The sequence below is a fragment of the Sylvia atricapilla genome, chromosome 9 (genome assembly GCF_009819655.1).
Source record: "Sylvia atricapilla isolate bSylAtr1 chromosome 9, bSylAtr1.pri, whole genome shotgun sequence".
Lineage (NCBI taxonomy): Eukaryota > Metazoa > Chordata > Aves > Passeriformes > Sylviidae > Sylvia > Sylvia atricapilla.
Genome location: NC_089148.1, coordinates 22,483,379 through 22,505,138, shown reverse-complemented (window position 1 = coordinate 22,505,138; position 21,760 = coordinate 22,483,379). Strand labels below are relative to the sequence as shown.

The 21,760-nt window shown below is 39.2% G+C and overlaps 1 protein-coding gene across 1 annotated transcript in view; it reads left to right on the top strand.

The window, feature by feature from the left end:
• The window catches only part of DPYD (dihydropyrimidine dehydrogenase), a 335,518-nt gene that overhangs the window by 299,460 nt on the left and 14,298 nt on the right, over nt 1–21,760 (top strand). The gene's annotated exons all lie outside the window — the stretch shown is intronic.

Below are 21,760 nucleotides of genomic sequence, written 5' to 3'. Positions count from 1 at the left end.
CACAATGTCCATGCAAGAAAAGTGCAAAGTTAAGTAGGTGGTATTGGTCATAAACAGCAGACTTAGAATTAATTTTCAGCCTGTTTTCCAAGAACTCTTTTATTCTTATGCTAGTTTTGAGAAGAAGTTTGCAAGAATGTATCTTAATTCTCTTAGGAACAGATTTGGCCCATAAGAATAGCCTCAAGTGTATTGGCGTGCATATGTATGAGAAGTATAAAAGGAATTATTTATAGGGAGAGGCTAAAGAAGCTAAAAGTCCTGAAGTGTCCTGCCCAAATAATGCGTGTAAACATAAGAGCTGGAGAACTCAGTGATATACAAATATTTGAAGTTGGCAATCAGTGAAGAAAGGGGGATTTTCTGATGTAGACTGAAAACTCAACTGAGTCTGATGAATTGAATGGGGGGGGGGGGCGTGGGGGGGTGGGCAGTGGGGGAGAAAGTGTTCAGGAAAAGCAGGAGAAAAATTATCCTGATTGGAAGAAAAATGTTTTTGTAGAAATAATGGAGGTTTCCTGCTGTGCTGCTTAGATTAAAGGTGGGGAGGACTTTTAAAATTTGACTGCATGGAGTCTAATGGAAGCACTGCTGCGAGAAATTTTGGGTTGCCAGGGCTATGTGCTAGACTTGCAGACTTTTCCTGTCTGCACAAGCTAGACCCTTGCCCTTTCCAACATTATAGCTGCACAACAGGGGCTGTCCATGGAAGCCACTGGATCTGTATAACGTGTTCAGACAGTGACTTACTGTAAGTCACTGGAGCTATAAGAATCTAATAGTATGCAATTGAAATGTCCCTTTGCTTAAAGAGTAAGATCAGACTTAAGGAACATGATTATGACCATTCCCATTTATTTGTATTGCTATAGAAAGCCCTTGACAGCTTTTCTGCAGTCTTGTGTGGCTTCGATTCAGCCACATGGGCGTCTTAGCACTCAAAGCTGTACTTCCTGAGGTTTTTATGGACAAATGGACTAAAAATGTCTTTCTGTTCCATTGTCCACGAGTCATACACTGGCACAGGGCAACTGTTCCCAGTACCTGATGGAGCTGGTAGCACACCATTTCTACATGGAGAAGTTGAGAAAAGAGATTTCTGCACTCTGTTGACCTATTCATGCTGAACAAAACTCATTAAGGCCCAAGACCTGTGTTTGGGTTGTTCCAGGGAAAAATTAGAGACAACCTGTAATTTGTTGCTCCACACTAGGGATCTGTAATAGTTTGAAGTGGCCTGGCAAGAATTTTATTGATTTCTTGGGATCTCATTCAGGCTGATTGAACTTGGGTGCTCTGGTGGTGGATGTTTAAGAGCACCAACCCTAGCTGTTATTAAGAAGTGGGTTTAATCCTCATGCAGGTAAGACCTTGTTTGCCCTTCATTCAACTTTGTAGAAAAGTTTTAATGAAATAGCACCATTTATATTTTATGCCATGGCTGTGTTTGTGATTTCCACATTTGTAACTATCCAGTGTGGGTAAATCAGTATATAAACCATATATTGGTCAGGATATGTCACATTATATATCTATTCTTTCATTAAACATTTTGTGTCTTTCCTGTTTGACTGCTTGGAATAATTAATCCATTCTTTTGTATTGCAATGTTGTATTCTTTCCAAGTTGACAGTTTATTTATATAAATATAGGGGTTTATTTAGATTCATCAGGACAAGGTCTTGCAGTTGAATTTAAAGTAGTTGAAGTCTAGAACCTATAAACCATAATTATATTATTTTATATTAACCATCATAGCTGCTAATAATATATCCTAGCTGCTAATCATTACTTAATATTTTCTGAATATTTACTACTACTACTGCAGCTAATAATCATAATATTAAATATAAGCCAAAAAGCATATTTTCCAAATCCAAACGAAGAGTCTAGTCTCTCCAGCAAGTGTCTCTAGTCTCTTTTTCCTTGCCTTTACTGAGCATTCTTTCAAAGGCTGAGCACTTCTGACATTTTGAACTAAATTTCAAAATTTTCCATTTGTAAATTGACAACCAGAAGACTCATTGTAAACACAGTAAGCTCTATAAGCATAAAGATATCTATATTTTCCCTTTACCTAAAACTGTATCACCAAACTGTAAACAGCTCACATACCATTTCCATTAGGCAAATTGATATTTTGAAGCTTCTATAGTTACCAATTAAAACAGGAGCAATATGAAATCCTTTGGTGACTGTAGCATGAGTGTGCCTTTTGTAACCACCATTTCCTAAGGAGCCTGGCCTGGTTCTGGTTGGTGCAGAACAGGGCTAATAAATGCCTCACACTTCAGAACACCCCTCTCTTTGTTCACAGCAAAGTCATCATCTTTCATTTGATAGACCACAGCCATTTTCTTATCAATTCTGTCATAGCTTGGTTTGGCCTTCAGTCTCTGGTCTGTGGGTGGGCTTTTGTGCCTGCTGCTGGATTTTGGACTTATTTACTAGGATAAAGCAGATGGAGGAGAAATGGTATTTACATTTTTCCACAGTACGTAATTTATTTCTCTGTTGTTTATTGCTGAGTTATTTTTTGTCTGCATAGTGTGAATAGTTTGCAAAGGTGTTTATAACAATACCTCGCTGATCAACATGCTGTCCTGAAAAGCTTGAAAGTCTGCCTCTCTGTCTCTATTTAAAAAAAAAAAAAACATTTCCTCTCCATCCAGACTGTCTTTAGTTGGCCAGTTCCTAAATGGCAGCTTGGGAGGGGATGCCTTTGGTTTTGACCATTGTTTTGAGTACTGGCTCATAATTCAGCACACACTGGGAAAATAATTTTCAGTGAAAAATTGAGCATTTGTTGAGGTGCATATAGGTGAAATCCTAACACAGTCTACTGTCAGACTCTCCACATACCATCCCCAGCTCATCCACAGGGAAAGGTCTCAATATAAAGTATCTGACTGGGTGAGCTTCCCTTAGGATTCTCCAGCACGAGGGGTGAAGTCCCCAGCTATAGGCATTAGCCAGGATATGCACAGTGGCTACTGTGAAAGGGACTGTGCCACAACATAACTTGCTTTCAGTTTCCAGCATTGAGGGTATACATTGTTATCAGTTCAATACAAGGTAATTCCGTAAAGCAATTGCAATGAAAACTTGGAGACTCAGGAATTACATCAAAATCTGAGCTCATAAGTGTAGTGTCCCTGCCTCAGTCCCATAGGGGTACTTTAATTTTCTTCCTGTCTTGCAGCTCATAAATGTGCTTCTTTTGAGACCACACCCCAAATGCTGTTGGAAAAGGGCTGTAAAGTTTTATAGATATATTTGAGGGTATTATAAAAGTACAATAAAGTAAAAATACTGCAAAGAAATAGAAGTTATTGAACAACTGGATTAAAATTTTAGGCTAGGGATTGTTTTATTGCATATGAGTTCTACTTGGCTTTTACAGTCATGAAGGAATAGAAAATTTTGGGAGAATTAAGAAAATTAAGAATTTTGATTTTAATGTATTGATTGATTTTAATGTAACAATTTATTTCAATGTCCTTGTAAACATTTGCTTGAACAAATAATTTCATTATATTGCTGAAGACTATTTGTAGCTCAGTCCATAAAAAACTCTGTTCTGACATATACCTATTGAAAATGTTTTACTTGATTTTAGGGAGATATTTCTAGATCAGAGATTAAATGGTTTACTCATATAAATTCAAATGTTAATCATTGAACTGAAGGCAATAGTACAGTATTAGTGGTGAGGAAGCTGCAGATACTTTGTTTAATCCGAAATCAGTAACACCCCAAAATGTGTCCGCTTTCTCTGAAAACCTGGCAGAGAATACAAGACAATTGTCCTCAGCAGTGCTGCTCTGTTTGTGTAATATACCAAATGGTCATCTTGAAGGCAAAGGAGGACACTAGGAAACTCTGCTGCCTCGCTGAGTACCAAAGCTTACCTACATTCTCACAGACAGGAGTTTCTGAAATGTACAGTTCTCATTTTAATTTGCGGGGATTTCCCCCTCCAAAATCAGCTGGAGTTTGAGACATTTGAGCTTTTCCTATGGTCTCTCACTTTCTAAGAATTTGTGGCAAAGAAGTTCAAAATATTTCCAGGTTTTCTCTGCCACAATAGCTCCACAGTGGCTGTTCCTGGCCCTCCGTGCCCCACTTGCCACCTTGTGCCCATCTGGGAGCTGCTCTTCAGCATAAACTCTGCCCCAAAGCATGAGCCTTGCTGTGAGGACACCTGATAATCCCCATGGCCAGGTTCTGGCCACTGTGTGTGACAGACAGGATAGCCGGAAAAATTTTATATCATGGTGTTTATCTGGGCTTAAGTTCTTGAGGAATTTTTGAAAGATAATATACGGCTTAGTGATCTATACTGGAACCAAGCTGCGAGTTGTGAAGTGAGCTCAGCCAGAAAGTTCAACTTTGTGCCCCAGATGGCTTCATATGCATAAGAACAGTAAGACTTTTTTAAGGGCCGTTGGAAATGTTTACTGTGATCTATTATAGCTGCTGTGTCTTAAATTATTCTTCAACCCTTATCACAGCAATCAGAAACTTCAAATAAGGGTTGAAATGTGCTTTGCTTTGCTTTGCTTTGCTTTGTCTTGCTACAGGAGCATGTTCTTCTCTCCATCTTGAAAAAAAGTAGGAAATCTTTTAAGACATACTGAAATACAGCATGAAACTCAGTGTCTGTATCTGGTGTTCATGGGGAATGCTTAAAAGGAATTGGATTCTTTTCCAGGGGGAACTTATGGCACAGTGTTTGTGTATAAATTAACAGCAATGAAAGTGGTAAATTAAAATTGTGACATCAATTTCATTCTTAGTTCTGCTTTGCATTTCTATAGAAGGATTTATTATTACTGTGATTTACCTTCTACTAAGAGGTAAAAGAATGGAAAGTATGAAGTAGCAGCAGTTGTAATTACCTTTTGGAAAACTTCAACTTGTTTAAAATGCTGTGGCATGTCTGCTCAGGGACTCAAGTTGGTGTGAGCACACCAGGCCATCCTCCCTCCATTTTCTAGGCTGGATTTCCAGCATCTTCCAACAGAGCAGTTCAGCTCTAAAGTGCAGCACTCACTGAAGGAAAGGTCTATCTTCCATCTCAGGCGAAGCACTGACCTCCTTTGTTGCCTCCATTTATTTTTTTTCTTTTTCTCCTCGCTCCCTGCATGTGCTGGCAATGAGGAGGGGTGGTGGTGGTGGTGTGGAAGCCCCAGATGAGCCATCCAGGCACAGAACAGCAAACAGTGCTTGGCTCTTTTCTTCAGCACTGTCAGTGAAAAGATCCTTTGTACCTTCTGTGCTGAAATCCCGGGGAAGACTACACTCCATGACTCCCTGCATTCACTCCTTGGCTTGCTGGATTTTCAGCAGCACACTTTTTACAATAGTGCTGTGTATGGTGGCTGGATTGGCTTAGGGGCACGTACACAGCCATGGAACAGACTCTCATGGGACCTCAGGCTCAGGTGGTGCCTTTGCCTTTCCCCTGGCAGTAACAGGCACTTTTCCAGCTTTACCTTCTCTGTGCAAAAGTGTATCTGTGTTGCTACTTGCTTTAGTTTTTGCAGAAAGGAAATTAAAATCTTAACCAAAGCCAAGCAGCCTGTCCCATACCCAAAGAAGGAGAATGAGAGAGCAGGTGAGACGTGCAAGATAGGAGGAATTCATCAGTTAAGAGACACCACTGGGATATTTTAATGATGAAGGTGGCATGAAACATTTGCAAGGGAAGGCAACAAGTGAAACAAGTGTCCATTTTATCTGGTTTCTTTTTTCCTCTGGAACAGAAACAGAGACACTTAGAAGCAGGCTCGAGGAACCTAATTAAATACAGAAAGGCAATAAAAATGAGCTCACAGTTCTGTCCCCAAGACTCATTTTGTGAATATTCAGTTAGTATTATTTTCAGAAAAATGCAAGACATTATAATTCTCAGAATGTTTCTCATTCTTGAAGAGAGGAACTAGTGTCTAGGCTGGTGTTTAAATATGATCCATAAGCTCAGTAGTGTCATTGGGACCTGCCAGATATTTGACATAAATCAGTTTCATTGTTATAAAAAATAAGTCAGTGGATCCCTCAAATCTACTAATTTCTGTTGGGGAAATGTTTAAAGACTTTAAAACAAAGTTTTCTTAAGGGATAAACAATTGATAGTAACTTATATTAAAGAAGCTGGAAGCAATTATCAACAGTAAAATTTTAAAGCTGGTATTTCACTTAGAAAGGAGCATTAAATCAAAATAATATGATTTTATGATTTGCCTATACTGGTGTCAGTATCAGTGTCCCTAACATCAGTAAAGTATAAAAAAGAATACTCTATAGCATCCTGAGATTTCTTTGCTTCCTAATTAAGACTACAACAGTATTTTAAAGAGTGTGAAAGTAACCCTGTGTGGTGTAAAGTAGCCATAGAGTGGACAAACCATTTATTCCTGGTGCAGGAACTTGCTTTAAGACTAGGTTGAAGATACAGCTCATACTTTATCTCGTGTTGCAACATTGTTCATTTTCTTGTTTTTTTAAAGCTGTAATTGTACTTCTCCTATTTTGGAAGAAAGGAAAAAAAAAAAAAAAAAAAAAAAAAAAAAAAAAAAAAAAAAAAAAAAAAAAAAAAAAAAGAGATGTTCTTAAATGTTAAAAAATGCAGTGATACCTGAGATAAATAACTCCATACCACGACACACCTTTTATGATTAGCATTAAGCTTTGTCTCTAGTTCCAGGAAGTCCCTTATGACAGAGAATAGCATTTTTTGAAACTAGTTGGATGTTACACTGTTCTGCTTCATTCTGCCTGGGCACTGACATCAGAAGTGATTAGATTCCTATAGGCACCTAACTTCAGAAAGGAGAGAAATGTCTGTACTTCCAAATTAAATGTACCCGGGAATATTCCTAGGTGCTCAGGCCAGCTGGCACCAAGCAGCCTGTGCCGATGATCAGAAGCTGTTAGTCTCCAAAGCAGGTTGGCTGCAGGCAGACTGCCTGCTGGGAATGGCTCCTGGAGCATGCCGACTTCCAAAGCCTCTCCAGGAATTGCCTGGGACACTGATAGTCAGCACAGGCCTAAAGCAGGCAAAAAATGCTGTAATGCTTTGTTAGGATAGATGAAAACATCCTTGTGCCCAGGAACATTCCCAGACACTGGTTTACTGCTGTGGATATAGGAGTGTCTCACAAAAAAACTCTGAAGGGAAAAAAAAAGACAAATAATGGCAGTATATGACTGAGCGTGAAAGATGGACAGATGGACACAGAAATGATCTCTATTAGATCTTGGTGAAAATTGCACTCAGAAAAAGAGTTCTAACAGCCTGAGGCTTCAAAATCAAGAAAATCAGTCAGAATTTTTAGAAAATCTCTAGAAATATCTAAGATATAATAGGATGTAATGCAATTACATAAATGTGTGACTACAATATACATATTTTTGTATGGTGTGACTAGTATATATGTGTTATCCAAGTATGGAGGTTCTGAAAAATGGTAAGTCCCTGTCTTCCCCGATGATATAAAGCAGCTAACCCATGAGTTCATTGCATCCCAGAGGCTGAATTCAGTTTGTTGGTGGAACAAAGTTGCACTGGTTCAAATGAGAGCACCCAGAGGTTCTGTTTACATTAAGGAGCAGTGCAGACAAACAGGCCAGACAGGAACAGGGTTGCAGAGTGAAATGTTGATGCTGCAGACTGGTGCCCACATCATGTATATCCCACGTTTTCTTACTGACTTCTAGCTCTTGTCTGCTCTCATGGGCTAAATGCCCATCAGCAGCTGGAGCTCATTTCAGCTGCATCCCTGGAGCACATGCTCAGGTTTCATTTCATCAAAAAGTAAAATGCAGTTTGTGCTCTGTGCAGCTGTGCTGCCATCAGAAGTGAGGTGTGGTGTGTGGGGACAAAGAAGGCATTCACATCTGAGATCTGCTCTTGTCTGAACTAAACCATGAGTGCAGAGCTTGTGCAGCAGCACGGCAGCAATACAGGGCTCCTGGGCACAAGGCCACCAGTGGAGTAGAGACAAGCCCTTAATTGCCCAGAAAAGGTTTGCATAGACAAGGAAAAATTCTGTTCAAGCATAAATGCATTAGCACAAAGCAAAGAGAAATCGACGGGTAATTGTCTCACATATGGGATTTTTTGTGTTGGCAAGAAGATTGTTTTGCTAAAGCTTGCTTGCAGTAGCAAAAAGGAAACAATTCACCACATCAGGGAAACAAACTGACTCAGAAAATATAACTTTACTCATATCTGGCTTTGATGCACTACACAAGAGCAAAAATAAACTTTCGGTGCGGTTTGCAGAAGCATGAACTTTAAACTGAGAGCAGAAGCACTAAAGGAGGGAAGAGTTTGAATGCCAGCTGGATAGTTAAAATATCAGTAAATACTAGACAACAGAGACTTTGTTGGCATTTTCTGGGAGTCTAAAACTGCTGACAAAAACGTACAGCATAGAAACAATCAAAAATGTATATGATAGAAACAATCAAAATACCAGCAGGACAATGTTGATTACCAAAAAAGCTGAACAAATTAAAATACCAGGAGGTATAGATAACTCACAAATACTCTGCTTTTAGCTAAATTAAATGAATGAACAAAAGAAGCATGTGATGAAACTGGGGCAAACAATTCATAAATGTTACAGACAAAAAGTCGGAAAACTTAGCTGAGCTAGGCAGTACGCTCTAAGAGTCCCTGTAGTATTTATATGGTGTTTTAAAGGTCTGGGATGTCTTCTAGGCAAAGAAAAGCTGGAAATGGACACAGTGATACAGCCAGGAGGGCACCTAATTGATAGAATGTCCTCAGCACCCAGAGAAAAAGCATTGAGGCAAGTGAAAGTAAGGAGAGCAATATGTCTCATTGCTGAGGTTTTCCAGAGCCACAGGTCAGATGGGCAGCCAGCCAGAAGATGGGAAGATGGGAAGCTGTACATATGCATAGTCTTTTAGCAATTTAACAAGGCATTACACAGACCTGCAGGTGGTAATATGCTTTCCATCTTGAAAAAGTCTTTTCAATTACTGATGCAATGTTAATATATTTGCATATGTATTAGATGTAAGAATTACAGATTATAACTACCCCAGTATCTTTTGAGCACCCCTTAGTGTGAATACCAGCAGAAGAAAACTCAATTTATTATCAAAACTGTGGTTGAAGAATGCCAACAGTATCAGCAAGAAGAACTAATGGAGCTGGCTGGGATCACTGCCATAGCTGTATAGGTGCAGAAACAGAACAGCAAAAGCTGTAGCTGATCATGATTACATTCTCATCTACCTGCTTGAAATGACCAAGCAATAAATCTAAAATGAAATAAAATGAGATGAAATTGCATTTGACTCCTGGAGCACTGGGATAATTGCTGACCTCCTAAAGGCTATTACCAAGCTCCTAAAAAGTAAAAACCATGCAGGATAGACCCACACCTGAAAATGTCAGTTTGAAGATTAGTGGGATTCATAAACCATCTCACAATACCTTTCCACACTTTTCACATCTGTACAGTCTCCTGAGGTGATTACTAAACAAAAGCATGCTATGAATACAACTGCTGTAATTTGCTGAAGTCTTTTCCTGCATAAAGGAGCTCTACAAATACCCCACGGTGCAGCACTGCAGCGTGTAAATAGTGAGGCCATTACATTGCATAAGGCAGGGCAGGGGTGTGAGGCACACAAGGGGCACAGCCCCTCCAAGGAGGCTTGTACATCACCAGCAGTGTAGGAGCAGTCCAGCTCAGACACACTGGAGTCATGCACGCAAGTGAAAACATCAATCCTTGTGTTCTAAGGGCAGGAAACTGTATGAGTACAAAGTGGCCATCAATTATTAGAAAGGATTTTATAAAGCCAGAACTAGCACCTCCTCAGTAACCACAGCATGTTAATGACCTGCCTTGCTGAGCGCCTGGGAGAGATTGAGATGTATACCCCTGAGTTCTTCTCCAGGCTGCTATACACAAAATCAGGACAGCTGAGCAGTTGCTGCAGTTGGTGTGGTCAGGATGCACCACCCAGGAAGTCCCAGTACCAAACTGCATTTGGACATGGTGGAGCCTAGCCTTGTTCAACCATACAAATAACCTGGAAACAAAAATCTAGTCCACTTCTCATCACTGCTACCACTGTCATCACCTTGCAGCAAATTGCAGTTTGCCCTCCAGTGGTGTCATGGCTTGTTGGATTCTCTGCATACAGAAGGACTGGATATTTGGGAACAGACCTATGCTCTTGCATGGTCCCTGGAGGGAAGAAAGGACCCAGCCTTCCTGAGAAGAAGCAGCAAATCTCTCCTGTGTGGTGACTGCTCCTGCCTTTGGAAGCTGCTCAGACAAGCTCTCCTAGAAGCTTTATCCATTGAAATACACACCACCTCTATAAAATATGGGGAGAAAGAGTCAGGCAGACAGATGACATGGATTATCTATAATAACATAAATTATGTCATCTGTGACCTTTAAAGCAGCACTCCTGTTGTAGACAGCATTAATGTAGAAAAGCTGCACTAAGTAGAAAATTTTGTTTCCCTCTCTGTCTTAATGGTCAAAATGGCCACAGATGATTTGTTTTTGAGCTGTAGATTGAATCACTATAAATATCAGGCATAATTTTAACAAGTTGAATTATGTGAAGAAATTTTTATTTTTTTTTTTTACAATTTAAATTATGATGAGATTTTTAAATATGGCAGACTTTTGAGTAACAACGCTCTGTAGAGCTTGCAGGATCACTTACCTGTGAAGAGGTTATCCTGTGGTTATATTATCTGGAACTGGGTGTAGAATGGCTGGAGACAAGACAGTTTATTCTAGCAGCACAGTGTGTCCACTGTGCTCTCTGTTTCACTTTTCCTGGGAGCCGTGCAGCTCCAGGGATGAAGGCAGAGGTGTGCATGCCCAAGGAGGGGGGGTTGGCTGTGAGCAGCCAGTGGGACATGGTCCTGGTTCCCCCATCACTGCACGGAGGCTCAGCCTCAGTCAGTATAATTCCCCGCATGTTGAGCCACAACGGAGAAGTTTTGCAGGATCAGGACAGGAGTTTCTTTGTAAGTATCATTTACAGGGTTTCTTGTGCCACGTCAGCCCTTTTGACCTGCAGAGTAGCCACTATGAGTACACAATGCAAAGTGATAGGTAAAGTTTATGTATCTCCTTTGTTTATCTGCAAGGAGCAGTGAAAAAGGGAATGGCCTGTTAAAGCAATATGTGATAGTGGTTATAATTAATAGCAGAGGGCAAGCTGAATGCATATAATCACAAGCCTAACTGTGCATACAAATCAGTGAAGTCTTGCAGTACCAAGATGATCAGAACTCGTTTTAAAGCTATTACCGTAATTTAAAACAAGATAGTTTTTTAAAGTACGGTGATGTATGACTGTAATCTGTATTTCTAATGATTTACATGTTAGATTTTTAAAAATCATATTCTTTCTCTGATTGACTTGAGTGAAAATCTAATCAAATTAGCATTTTAGAATATATGACCATTGTAATGCCATATTCAGAATATAATGGTACTTTAGATACTTAAGCTGTTATAAAGACATAAATATGCAAGAGAGCCACTGTGGGGGACTTGGACTCCAATGAGGACTGTTCTGGTTTTATACTTTTGTTTTTTATATAGTGTTTGTTACTTTAGTACCTCCATATTGGTGTCTCCTCACTACTTGATGGTGGTATAAGAAGCAATTATATCAGTTCAGTGAAAGTCTCTTTTGCATTATATTATTTATATTTGATTCCTAAGTTTGATGTAATGTTAATTTTAAAGTATTTAGCCATTACTTATTTCTTTTGAGATCTGTTTAAAAGTTTTAATAACTTGAAATTATAAAAATTATTATAACTTTCCTTTAGTCCACCATTCCAATTTTTTCATCTAGCTATATTATTTTTTTTGAATTTCATATGTTATATGTTGTTCTGTCATATTTTCAAAACCACTCAAAGGCCTTAATCAAACCAGAACAGCCAAACTCCTCGTAGGAGATTATTCAGCATTGTCTTATCCTTTCCCTCACCAACTGAAGTGGGAGTTTTGACTATTGAGGGTGGAAATACTTGCTATTAATGCTAGAACTATTTGTATTATGGCTCTTAGCATGAGATATAGTGAATTTAGGATATTGAGGTGATGATGAAAAGCATTGCGTTATTGAATTTGAAGACTAAAAGGCAGCAGTAGGCTCCTTGGTCATAACTGCAAGAGTTGACTAGAGCTCTTTTGTCTGCACTGAATACTTTACATTTAAATTAGGATTGTGTGAAGTAGAGATGGAAGGATTACATGTGTGAGAGATGAATGAGGGAAAGTATTGTAGTCTGTGCAGGAGGAGGATAAGTGTTGTAGTTCATCTGCCATAAGAGATGGATTACAATGAATCTGAAGTGGAAGAAGGCTTAGATAGGAATTATTAGCAGTGGTTTGCATTTAAGTAATCTAATAGTTCAATAATATATGTAGAGTTATGCAGTGTGTAGTCTACCAGGGAAAAGTGGAGTTCATTTCTAGATATATTTAAATTATATGCTGTTTACAGTATAGACATTTGGTAATAAGTCTGGAGATTCCATGCAAAAAAATAGATCAAAACAAAAAGACAGGATAAACAAAAATCAAAACAAAAATCTGCAAAGGATCCAGCAGATGGGAAAAGTGTAGCTCTTACCTCTTTTGGAAGGTTTGATTGCTAGCAGAAAGTACTTGACAGGCAAATTTGCAGCTGAAGCACATACAGCAATGGTGGAAATGCACTTTCTTTGTACACAGGGGAAGCAGTAGTTATTTTACTGAATATACTGAAAGCCTTGTAGAGTGGCTTTCAGAATCTCGATTTCTGTCAGAGTCTGGAAGAGGAGGCTGGTGGTTTCCCTCTCTGTTTAGTCTCCCATTCTCCTACAGGGTTTCTGGAGCTGTATCCCCACCAGGGGGATGCTGGATTGGAGTGTGGAAGAGCTAAGGCAGATGCAGATATTGCTCTTTTCATCTCCTCCTCGCTATGGGGGTAATTTTCTGGGCCCTGTGGGTAGTGCTGAATTGCTTAAGGAGCTCTTGAACAGATTCAAATGGGTCATACAGTCATTCAAATTGGCCCTCACAGTCCTCAAACAGGGCTATGCTGCTCGTGGTACCCTGACCCAGTTCATTCTGCACAAGTGGAATTAGCAAACTCAGCTTAATGCCCACCTTGCTGGGTCAGCAGTATCTGTGATTGAGAGGCCAGTTGGTAACAACTGTAGCAGCAAGGATATCTATGCTTTCTCACAGTTGTAAGAAAAGGTTTATTCTTCCCTTTCAATAATCTAGCTGGCACCTCTGAGTCTTCTTTGAAAGGGCCAAGAAAACACACAGTTCTAGGATTGCTGGAGCCATCAGTACATGTAGCCCCAGAAGAGAATGGTTATATCCAAACAAACATGATTTTAGCATTGGTCTCAACAGCTCTGTTACCAGCTAGCTTGGAGAAGGTGAGTGAAAGTATCTAGCAATGGCATTTTCCATGTGATCATGTAATTTACAGAATTGATATAAGAAGTGCATAAACTGAATGTATAGATACGTATAAATGGTATATAGATAGACATGAAAATATGAATACTGCACTGATTGTTTTTTACTTATGTATCAGTAGAAGTAAAAAGAATCTTGTTTGAATGAAGTTTTTTGCAACACTAAGGCTCAACTGATACTGATTCCTGTTTCCTAAACACATTTGAATACAGTTATATTTGCTTGCCTGACAGATATTTGTTAATAGCCATTCTGCTGACATCTTCTTTATGCTGCTGCTTAGCTGACAGAATTTCATCTGCATAAATGGGTGGAAAGTCCTTTCCTCACGTGTCCAACAAACTGGAGACAAAGTGCCTGCCAATGTTTTAATTTCTTTTCCATGTTCTGGTTAGAGAGTGAGAAGAATGCTTTCACTCCACAGTGTCATGAATATGGTAATCTATGGAAATCACAGAAAGCAGGTACTTAAGTTAAGCACATACTGTACTACAGGAATCCCTGATGAATTCAAGTCTCTTCTGTTTAGAGAAGATGTTGTTGTCTATTAAGTGACAGACTGCCAGATGTTCATGAAGTAGCACAGTAATGTGTATCAGTATCTTCTTTTCTTTACCCCAGAAGGTAACATTTTCTTTATCATCTATGTCATCCTGGCTGTTGATTGTAAATGTCTAAGCTTGCTTCAGATATTAACTCTTTTTTTGTTTTATTGATGAATATTTCATTACTTCAGTACATTTGTAGAATTTAAGTTGTTGCTGCACTATAGTAAGCCTATAATCCTAAAATCCTTTCCCTCACTTGGTGTGTATAAACCAAACATTTGAGTTAGAACATGAAGAATAATTCATTTCTGATTTGGAGCTGGAAGAGAAAATTATGGCAGTGTTAGAAAAACTGCAAAAAGAGAAATAATTGTTATTTTAAATAATATTTTTATCTGCACATTCAAGTATGGCACTGTATATCTCATGGTGAGGTCATTGCAGTGTGTTCTCCTAGAACACACATTGTTGTTCCATCTAGTCTCAGAGTTACTGAAGGGCTGGGGGTTAGCTCACCCACTTTAAATAATCATGATTTAAAGATCAGGCAGAATAGTTGAGTAACTAAATGCAATGGTATATACACACACTGTGGGCAGCAGAGGTTACAGAACAAGTATATGGGCAGTAATTGCACATTACTGAGACAGTGCTGTTTACCAAGCAAATAAAAGTTCCTAGAAAAAAAAAAAATGAAAACAACTGAAAGGCAGAGTTCATCTTTCTCTGAATAAGTGTTTTGTTATGTCCTTTATTTTGATGGCATTCCCACATCATTTAAGGCACTGATGCCAGAAATAGCTCAGCTCTAAGAAACAGAGCCACGAGAACCCTTTAATGCATGGGACAAAGTCCTTGTGGCTTCTTGCTAATACAGTTGTAGCAGCTCCAGGGGCTGTAACAACTGATGTTGGCCCAAGAAACTCTCTGTCAGGTGGAAACTGATAGAGTGAAGTATCCTCTGCTCACCTGCTGTGGGGAGGACTCTTGCAGGATTCCCTGCTAGAGGTGTTGACATGAACCCTAGTGCCATCTGGATGGCTCCTCTGTGCCATGGGCTCTGACCACGCAGTCTATGGGACTGACACAGAGAAAAGCTGCTCTAAGAGGATTTAGCTTTGAATGCCTGAAAGAATAATAATGTCTAACAGAATAAGAATTCACAGCTTCACTTTCCTCATTGCCACACATAGCTTTCATTAGTTAAGCAGTTTACCTGTGGGGAAAGATTGTGCAAAATATTCTCTCCATATATCTATGAATATGAAAATGTGTGTTACTTGCCACCTTCAGAGGAACAGAATTCAGCTGGTGGTGTTATTGTTGGGTTTTTGGTTTTTTTGTTGTTGTTGTTTTTTTATTTTATTTTCCCAGAAGGAACACAAGCTACCCTGACATTGTGACAAGATTTTGTTGTTATTACTGGTGCTGCTCTTGTTACTGGGACCTTGTGTTTTCTTTCTCTCTGGAAATGTTGGAGTCATGTTTCACTGTATTCTCTAAGAACAAGGAAGAAAACAGATACAGATACTGTTTCAGGAGACTTTATAGTAATCTTTCTGTTGTTCTTGTTGTGTAAAGTTGCAAGAGGATGGAGGCGGACCAATGCTTGGAAATAATAGCACAGTGTAAAATATGTATGTGCAAGTATTACATATACATGCAGTATGTCATAAGGATCCAATTATATGCATCCATTTTGAGTGCATCAGACTTTTGAAAGAATAAATAAGGATTCAGAATCAAGTGGGAGAAAAAAGATTAAAACTGAAATTCCTTTCTCTGGAAAACTTTATACACCACAAATAGAAGTTTTCCATGAACAAATGAAGGTCAAACATTGAGGACATATGAAATTACCTATACAAACCTGATTTAAATTCTTGTAGCACCTGGACTGGACAACTTTCTAGCACACATAAATGTTAATGTTTCCCTTATCTGATTGCCTTTCCATACCATGCTCCCACGTTCAGAGATCCTGCTTCACCTGTTTTACTCTCCTCAAAGCTATTAATTCATGTCTGCAATCTTCACACCTTTAACTGTGTCTGAGGTAGTCACTTGGCTGTGCAGCCTCCCAAGGTGTTTCACTCTTAGATTTTACCTGCCTTGCTCTTTGTCTCCCCTGTTCCCTGAAGCCAGTGAGAAACTTTCCCAGAGGCCAAGGCAGCCAAGGGGTGAAGCCCAGCTTTTCTGCTCATTTACAGAAGAAAGTGGCATTTGGTGAGATAGTAAAACCAACCACAGATCAGCTGTTCTTCATAGGAAAGGAGTAGTCAGCATGGATTTATGGAGGGGAAAATGACTGACTTTGTAGATTACAGGGCAATAGGTGTTACCTTTAGCAAAGCTTTCAAGACTGCCTCCCATAGACAAACTGGTGGAACGTGGTGCAGCTGATGCTGCTCTGAGCAGGGAGTTGGACTGGATGACCTCAAGACATACTTTCAATCTCAACCACTCTGTGATTCTGCTAAGGTCATTGATCACCTTTTCCCTTCCAATCATTTAGAAAATTTGTATTTTCTCTTCCTTTATTCTGTCCTCTGAGGGAAAGCTGTTGGCTAAGACATTTCAGAGGAAGATCTACTCAGAAAAACAAGCCATAGAGAAGAGTCACCTCTTGTTTGATTTATAAAACATGCTAATGCTTGCTGCTATGTGGCAGTTTTGCTGTGACAATTATCCATCTGTTTACATAGCTATTAAATATACCTTTGTTTGGTGTATCTCTACTGCATTCAGTAGAGAATATTTCAGCAGTGCAATTTATACTCTCTTTAAGCAGTTCAGTTTGTCAGATATTTTTCAGTGTGTATTCCTGTTCTTGCCTATTTTTGCTATGTGCAAGTAGACACTTCCACAATTCAAAAACATAAAGTACATAAAATAAGACAATTTGGCTTCAGTTTCATTTCCAGATTCATGAGGGACATTGTGTCACTTAAAATTGTTTACATGCTAAAAGTGCAAAAGAGGTATTGGAGAATGAACACATACACACCTTCAGACCTTAGTCTAGAGACAACACTCAAGTATAAAAGGGATGAGATAATTACATTCAATGTGGGAAATTCACATGAGAGAAACAGTATTTTTAAAATATGTTGCCTCATCACTAAATGATACTGCTACCCAAAATGTCCATTAGGCAGTGATCCCTAGAATTATTTATGTAAGTTCTTCCTTTATCTTGTGACCACTTTTTCCCAATAATCCTTTAGTTTAAATTACTGTGTTCCAGTGTTCTTTTTGCTGCCATCTCATTAGCATACACTTCAAATCCACTGAGTATTGTAGGAGAGGCTGTTGCTTATTTTTGGTTTATGATGACAATTAACTGTGCATGATGACCTGACCCTGGCTGGATGTTAAGTGCCCACCAAAGCTGCTCTATCACCCCCCTCCTCGACTGGACAGGGGACAGAAAATATAATAAAAGGGCTTGTGGGCCATGGCAATCAGGTTCGTTAATCATGACTTTCCTTTGGTGAATTCATACTGACTAGTCCTGATGACCTTCTTGTCTTCCCCTTGCCTAGAGATGACCTCCAGGATCTGCCATTCCATTGGCTTTCCAGGGTCTGGGGTGAGGCTAACCAGCTGGCTAACGCTGTGTGCTTCTTGTCCTTTTTGAAGACTCGTGTGACATTTGCTTTCTCCCAGTTCTCAGGCATCTCTCCTGACTGCCATGACCTTTGAAAGATGATTGAGATGGCAACAATCTCTGGCAGTTCCTCAGTATTTGTGAGTGCATCCCATCAGAGTCCATGGACCTGTGGGTGTCAAATTTGACTAAATGGTCTCTAACCCAATCTTCCTTTACTAAGGAGAAGTCTTTTTTTCTCTAAATGTTCTCCCTGCTTTCCTGGGTCAAGGATTCCTGAGGGCTGAATTTGGAAGTGAAGACTGCAAAGAAGGTGTTCAGTGTCTCAGCCTCCTCTGCAACCCCTTGCAAGGTTCTTTTTTCTATCCAGTAGCAGCCCCACATTTTCCCTTCTATTCCTTTTGCTAGTGAGGTATTCATGTTATCCCAGAGGCACTGCCACCATTCTTGATGGGCTCAGCCCTGGCCAACAGCAGGTCTCTCTTGGAGCCAGCTGCCCTTGGCTCAATCAGACACAGGAGAAGCCTCTCCCAAAACCCCTGTAGCCCACCACTAACAAAACCTTGCCATGCAAACCCAATACACTGTGCCAGCTGAAATCTGTGTCTTTTAACAGTAGATGGCATCCAGCCCCTTAGGAGCAGACAGATTCCAAATAAGCAACCCATAACTACATCATGGAGACATACATGGCTTTTCCCAGAATAAGGATCAGATCAGTTTCCAAGTTAGAAATAAAGTCTGGGTCATCTGATGCCTGTTGCAATGCCCTGTTCACCTGTCCGTTCTGCTGCTTAGGCTGCTTGCTGGTGTGCCCACAAAAAATTGCAGCAATCTGAAGTGGAAGATTCTCTCTACTTTTAGCTATTAGGAAACAAGCACCTTTTTTAGTTCATAATATGCTCAATTACCTTTAAATTGATCTGTGAATAAATTATAATCAAAACAGACTTACTCACCTTAAAGCTCTCTGGCTTAAGGTTTCATTGTTGATTCATTAAGTTGTCAGTTCTCTATTGGCAGGGTAATGCCTTTTTATATCTGAATAGAGACAGGTTTAGTGGAAGATACTGTTATCTTTAAATGAGCAGGATTTAGGTTTTTTGGTAAGAACCAATTCATCAATGATTTATCCCTGGAGAAAGTACTGAAACAAAAATCACAATGTTGCTGAAGGTTTATACAGTTAATCAGTTAAAAGGCAACATCTAGAAGCAGAGGTGGGGGTGGATTTGGATTTTTGTTTTCTTTCTGCAAAATACTCCAGCAAAATATTTCTAGCTTACAGTTCTGTGATAATGCAATTATAAACAATGAAATAATTCCACTTAATATATTTATTTAGACTCCATTCTTGATGTTATCCCTCCAGTAGAAACACACTGAATTATGTCTATATAGAGACAGATGGATACAAATAATGCAGCTATAGACATCACTGATACAGATATATAAGTAGACAAGAATTATCTAATTACTCTGCTTGTTGCAATCATCTAAGCACTTGCTATGCTCCACATATTCATATTATTTGTTTTTTCTAGGCAGATGTTGATATGATGAAGATACCAGTGTATGGAGAGTTTAGTGACACTGGGATATCTGGAAAATAAAAAAATAAAAGTGCTGTGTAAAGATTTAAAAAGCAACAGAGTTAAACACACCAAGCTCTGTGCTTGTGCTTTCATTGGGAATTTTGTTGTTAAATCCCCCATATGCCTAGGAAGTTTTCCCCTACAATGATTAGAGGTGATTTAATTTTAAAATCTCCTCAATATCCATCTCTTCTGCAGTTATTTCAATATTTTCCACTTTTGCTATATCCAGTAATATACTTCATTAAAATATTTTTTGCCATTTCATATGGCCTTTGACTGCAAAATGTTTGAAACCGCAGCTCTGAACAATAAGCAATCTCCTCAACATTCCAGACGTCTGTGCATTACTCGTAAGGGGAACCATCAATAAGTCCTTCCTAAGCTCCTGAGGCTACATTTTCATGTATTATTTATTGCTATAGAAAAGATTGCTAGTTTTCAGTGTTGTTTAATGAAATTTGGCTTGGCTGCTTGTGAACTACTAGGCCCCAAACACAAAATCCGCAGGCCATTTGTATGGGCACACAGTCACCTTCTGTGAGGTCACTGCAAGCTTGTTGTGTATGTGTCTAAGCCTGGACCAAGTGTTTCCTTAATTATTTTAAATTCCATTTAGCCAAATTCTTGATTGAGAAACAGCAGGGCACAGCAAATATGAAGGTTGGATGATGGTTTTCTAGAGTAATCATAATTTATTTTTAAAATATGTGGATTCTATGGTTTCATTTACCTGCACACATGCCATTACAAAACATCTTAATTATGGAAATGAGGGCATTGCACAATTCTCAAAATGCCTGCTGTACATTCCAGCTAGCAGCTATGTTAGACATAAAAATCTAAATACTTCCATCTCACAACTATGAAAATTAATTAACCTTTGTAATTCACTTTTCACCTGTACACAAAAATTTTTTTCCTTACTTTTCCTTAGATCACCTATTTAATTTCAATATTCTTAGTGTTTCCATCTGTAGAAATTGGGAAATTTGGCATATATTAAGAGAAAGGAAAAGTAAAGGTTTTATTCTGCAAAGATTTGGCTGTTGTTCCCAAAGATGATCTTCAATCAGTCAAGCTGTAAACAGCTGTCTCCTCTCTCTACTACTTCAGTTAAAACCTCAGCAAAATTAGCTTTGCTGCCTACACTCAAAGTCAGCAATTCAATTCCTGGCCAGACAGGAAAGAATCCAAAAACGCTTTGTCATCAGGTCTCCAACCTTCTCAAACCAAAGTTGTTGGCATCAGCACATAAATTATGGAGAGGAAATAGTTCCTTGATGACACAGCTACTACTTATTCATAGCCAAAAATATATTTCTAATTGATTCAGCCTAGCAGACATACAAGAACACTTTCTATAAAAATTTGTAATTTTTAGAATTCTGCAAAAAGTTTTAGGCTTTCTAAAAGTTATATAGAGAATCAAGTTTGTGTGTGTGCTTTAGAGCCTATTGATTAGATCGGAATTAGACAAATTCTTCCTTCTACTCATTTTGCTGTTTAAAATAATTCTGCTTTTGCTGCCTTCAGTATGTAAGGCCACCACCTTACTGCTGTTTGCTGGAATTCTCAAAGCCTGAAACATTTCATGTACAGCAACTGCACAGAAAGGAAAGTTTGAGGTCTGAATGGAGGCCCTTGAAGATGAGATGCAGGAGCAAAGTTCCTGTGGAACAGACAAAATAAGAGCCCTCTGCCAGTGGGCAAACTCAGGCTACCCCACCTTTGGTACACGTGGGATGTGCAGCATCCCCAGTCCTGCCTTGCTTTTGCCCAGATTGTGGCAGTGTTCAGTCCCAGCCTGGGGAGGCACCTCTGGAGAGCTCCTGGACATGGTGAGGCTGGAGATGACTTGGTAAAAATGTGTTGAGACCACAAACCAAATCTCAGAAGCAGGAGAGCATTTCAAGGACCTCACCTTCTGGCTGTATGCTCAGAATGCCCAAAACCCAGCAGCCAAGAGAGCTTTTGTTTGTCATAGCAAGAAGCCTGAGGTGACAAGGTTGGGTATTGTGACTGATGGAGATTACTGAGGAATTTTTCTCCTAAGGATTAGCAGAAGAGCAGGGTAACCTCTTCTGGATTTACTTCATTTTAAAAAATAATAATTTGTAAATTTTTTAATAATCTGGGGTTTAAAATTCACATTGAAATTCCCTCTTAAAAAATTGATAAGCACAGCAATACTGTATCTTGTTCGATATGCTCTTTGAGGTTGTATTATTAGCGTGAATTAATGCCAGCAGCTGCTCAGGCTATGTATCCCCTGTTACTACCTGCTGCTTTCTGCACTACTGCTGTAGCTTCTGAACAGGCTTGAGTTAGGTGGATAAAATACTTCTGCAGAATAAGGAACTAGTTTCAGGGGAGGAAGGGCATGGTCTATTGCATCAAGCAGAAGTCCATTTTTCTGCTGTTTTTCGCTCACCTAACTGTGATTGTGGCACACTACAGTTGTCCATATCTCTTCCAGGTAAGCAACAGAATTTT